The sequence below is a fragment of the Octopus bimaculoides genome, chromosome 1, assembly GCF_001194135.2.
Source record: "Octopus bimaculoides isolate UCB-OBI-ISO-001 chromosome 1, ASM119413v2, whole genome shotgun sequence".
Taxonomy (NCBI): Eukaryota; Metazoa; Mollusca; class Cephalopoda; order Octopoda; family Octopodidae; genus Octopus; species Octopus bimaculoides.
The window spans coordinates 169,235,975-169,240,782 of NC_068981.1; the positions used below are offsets into that span (position 1 = coordinate 169,235,975).

Genomic DNA, 4,808 nt, shown 5'->3' on the forward strand with positions numbered 1-4,808 from the left:
TATATATATATATATATATGTCATATGTGTAAGCAAATACTCACAACAAACCCATATATAATCTGCAATACACATATTTCTCAAAATACGTTAATAAAAATTCAATAATTTATATGCTGTTTCTCACGAAAATATATATTTACGATAATTTATATGAAAATGGTTGACTGTCTTTATTGATATGAAATCTAAAGTAAATAAATGTATGCTGCGCTTCAGATATTTTGTTTGTATAACAGAATACGCTTTCGCTTGGGTCTTACCTAGGCGAGAATATAGGACGTGATAATTGAGATAATCTCTTTGAATAACGACAAATATTACTTAAGATTATAGAAGAGAGGGGGGTGTTCTGGATGCTATTTCATGATAGATTGACCGTTCAAAATGAAGCATGAGCTGCTATCGATAAAGTTCTGCCTGCTGATTAACAGAAAGAATATAGAAGTTAAGTAATACTACGAATGCCAATACTTTGATTGGCATAATCGTTAGGATAAAATACCTTACTGAAATTTTTCTACACCTTTGCATTCCGAGATCGAATCTTGCGGCTAAATTTGTAATACATTATTTCAGGATCAATCGAATTAAATACCGTTAAAACGTTGAGTTCAATTTAATCTACAATTCTTCCTTCGCTCAAGTTTGAAGCCTTTTCTCTTTTGTTAGAATCCAATGTTGATACTATTTTACATTATATATGTTTTTTCACACGCGTACACAGACATTATAGCGTGTCAGCTTTATTCAATAAGATTCGACATTACAAATGCTCCAACAGCCATAACATCTTTCACATTCAGAATGCCATCTAAATGAACACAAATATATACCTCTCGTGTGTGAAACTCTGAAAAATGATGCGTGCGCCCTTCTCATCTCTTTGTACTTATAGACGTATATTAATCTAATGCTTATGTGTTCCATCTACAAAATATTTCGAAGATTATAAAACACTCTTTTCTCTATTTCTAGAAAAATAAGCATGCAAATTATATCCACGAAGTACTGCTGTCGGACGTGCGGGTTTATGCCGAACAACTGTTGTCAAGTGCGGAAAGAGTACAGCTATCGATTGAGTCCATAGTAAAAATTGACCCGCCTGATTTCCTATCGAAAGAAGGTAAGAATTGTTTTCTCATTGTAGTAGAAATTGCGAGAGAGGTGAAAAAGAAAATATAGATATAATGTCATCGCTTCATCGCCTGAACGAAGACCCAGTTCTGTAGTGGGATTTATTTGTTCCTCATTTCAATAGAGTCTAGTATTTCTATGCAGTCCTCGCTTTAAGATACATTTAAAATTTTGTAAAGTAGCATACATTTCTCGAGAGAATAGAAGAATAATGTAACAAACGAATGATTGCTTTTCATAACGAAGCTACAAACGGCTAATCGACTAGAATACATTTGTCTCGAGGTATATTCGATCGGAGTGCATCTGTTTCAAATAAGAACAACGACAAAACAAGTTACTAAAGAATCCTCAGCCTTGATGTAGTGCAGAAATTATTGGATTTCCTTTAGAGTATACTTCAGTTGTACGTCATCCAGAATTTGAATATCATTTTCGCATTCATTCACTCATCCTTCATCGTGGTTGTACAACCAATTCCAACCGGTCAGGATTCACAATACAGGTTATTCCATCACCGAATTCGAAACATGGGTTGTCAGATAATTTTCATGAGTCACAAACTCACTCGTCACAAGATTACACATTTACAGCTGAATGGACAGAACAGCGTGAAATGAAGAGTTTTGTTCAAGAACACGACGCCCACTCGGTCTGGGAATCGAAACATTGATCTCGAGACCAAGAGTGCAACACCCTAAGCACTATGTTCTCGAAATTACAATATCTTAATTAATAGCGACAGAAGTAATATGAATAACAATTGGTGATATCTTATTTTTGCAATATATCAGAGTAGTTGGGCTTATGTACTGGCTAACCATGAGTGGGACTAAAATCTGATTTGAGATGTATGTGGACTTTGTTTTTACCAAATTTGTTAAAACGTTGCTTCTGCAAATCAGAATTGCTTTGCGATGAAATCACGTATGGCTAATTTAGCTAATAAAATGCTGTATATCAAAAGAATAACATGTTCATTTATGACATGTATTAATGTGATAAACAGAGACATTTAGTTAACCTTTCATGATATTTAACATTTCTGATTGGAAGATCAGCCAGCTCTGTTGACCTGTAAAAATTGAGAAGATCCTCCATGCTTGAAGTACAGAGACATTTAATATTAAATGCCCTGACAAGCAAAATGCCTGCTGCTAATATGAACTCATGTTCAATGTATTTGTTGTCTTGCGTTGTATGTATTTGACTATTTCACGTTTATGTTATTTACGAGCCAAGGTCATCGTTATTATACTGAACTCAATGCCAAATCCTCAGTACTCTGCCAGTTTAATGAATTCCGAACGGGATATAATTATGCCATTATAGATCACATTTAAATTGCGAAATTCGCAGTAAGGCGTTTCATTATTGAGTCGGTATATCTGTGCTTTTAATCTTCAGTGTTATAAGGTACCATGTAAACTGAATGGAATTAAATTACCTCAGTAGCTGTCAGAAGTTGTATTATAGCGAAATTAAGAGGTGAATATATTATATCTACGATGGCAATATTTTACTCTGTAGGATTGTACATTCACTCTGTTTCTGAGTCATAAATTACACAGAGCATAAAAAATATAACGAAAGTTTCCATATAAATATTTTTGCAATGTTGTTGTCGTTGTTTCTATATTCAAAGGTATTCCAACAGTGAACATCCTACCTCTTCATTTTTCAGACATAATATATCTAGGTCTACATTAGCAAATGTGCTATCCTTCCTTCTTTAAGTGACAGCAGAGTGTGATTTGAGGGAGATTTAGCTGCTATTTCTGATAGACTGAATGATTATGCAGAAAATCGACCGCTAGTTTGTTGTAATAATGGGGAAAAACGTAGCCGTCACTTGCAGGCGGATCTGAGTAACCTCATATAGCATTCTTTCACTAAGTGTTTTACGACACCTTCTCAGACCCCCCCCCGCCACCCACTGACCAAGCGGAACATCGAGTATATATATACTGGAGGGAGAAAGGGCTGCACCAACACTTTGTTTAGTACTTACTAGCAGATATACCCAGTGTTGCTCGGATTAAAGAGGATAATGAAATTTTAAAACGCCATCTAGATTACGCAGGTCTGAAAATGCTAGTAGCTGAGATACCAGCTTTCTGCATTAATAACTCTGCAACCCATGCCGGCATAGAACATAGACGTTAAGTGAAATGCCAAAAGAAAGTTTTCAATTTATATATGTATATAAAGTAAATACTTGTAATTCAAAGTCACGTTTCGTGTAGCTTATTTCGTAACCATAAAAACAGGTACAAATTATAAACATTGAAAGGCCGATTTTGGAGATCAATTTGACAGAGGTAGTAGAGAACGAATTCAATGATAAATCTGATCTTGGACCTTGAAAGTTTGCATGAATCAGCCTGGCTCAGTTAAATCTCAAGTGATGTCATCTGTAGTGCAGAGTTGTATTGTCTAAAATTGTTTTAGAAGTGCTTGGAATCTTGGTCAGTTGGTGAGAAGTTTCTTCATTGGATCTGGAGGTTGGGGAATTGCAGTGAGTTTAACCTTTCCACTACTGCAGCACAGTGCAGGTGTCTGTCCAGGCCACTTCATTGTTTTACAATGTATGCACTCAATTGTCATTGCACCAATGGAAACTCTAGTGTCATCTGCATAATGAACTGCTGGATCATAATTGCAAGCTGCTTCATACAAGTTGATTCTCTGAGCTCTTGCAACTGCTCTTCGTTCTGAAGTGGAGATCCTATTCCTAGTCAGCCGTGTATACCTCTGTTCATAACTTTGAAATGCTCTGACTTTTGTAGTGCATAGTCTGTTCGTTTCTTTGTATGCTTCTCTTTCTGCAGCTATCTCTCTTTCTCTAGACAGAGACATTCTTTTGGCTGACCTTGATATTGTAAATTTTTACGGAAAATAAAGAATTGTACGGGTTGAAACGTAATTTGCTATTTAGTGAATCAAAGATTCCAGTATTGAAAGATCCAGAAAAAAGCCGTTGCAAAAGTAAATAGGAAATTTTTAGGGAAATTTAACAAAGTGTATGGATTGAAGTGAAATTTATGAAGTTACTTCTTTCAGTTAATCATGTATGAAATAACTTTCATTAGTAATTGTGAACTTCTTTCTGTCAGTAATTTGTCATTGTTGTTTGTAAATAGCGATTGAAAACTTGCAGTGAAAACAGTAGCGATTGAACTTAATGTGAAAACAATAGCGCTTGAGAAATGAAAGTGATAACAATAGAGAGTGAGTGAGATATATATAGAGAGAGATAGCTAGTTAGACAAATAAGATAAATATAGATAGATAAGATATAGACAGATAGATACAGACAGATAGATAGATACAGAGATAGAGATGGATAGAGAGATATAGATAGAGAGATATATAGAGAGATACAGATACGCGTGAAAAGCGAATACACACACATCTCCTTTTTATATATTAGATGAGATTCTGATAATTTTTTGACCAATGAATGTAAGAGAGACAATCAGTTTCTGAAAGTTACTTCGCAAAGAGTTACTTTCCTTCTCCATGTAATCCAGGAACGGGTAATTTTCTGCTCCCAGGGGGCCCGTTACTCTTTGTGTGAACACTTTTAAGAGTCTAAGCGTCTCTGGAAAATAAGTAATCTATGCTCCCAGTTTGGAGAAAATCAGTTGAAAAATACGGACATTATAATC

At 35.1% G+C, this 4,808-nt stretch overlaps 1 protein-coding gene across 1 annotated transcript in view; it reads right to left on the minus strand.

Annotated features, from left to right (window-relative positions):
* The window catches only part of LOC106870663 (neuronal acetylcholine receptor subunit alpha-3), a 271,917-nt gene that overhangs the window by 228,941 nt on the left and 38,168 nt on the right, over nucleotides 1-4,808 (minus strand). The gene's annotated exons all lie outside the window — the stretch shown is intronic.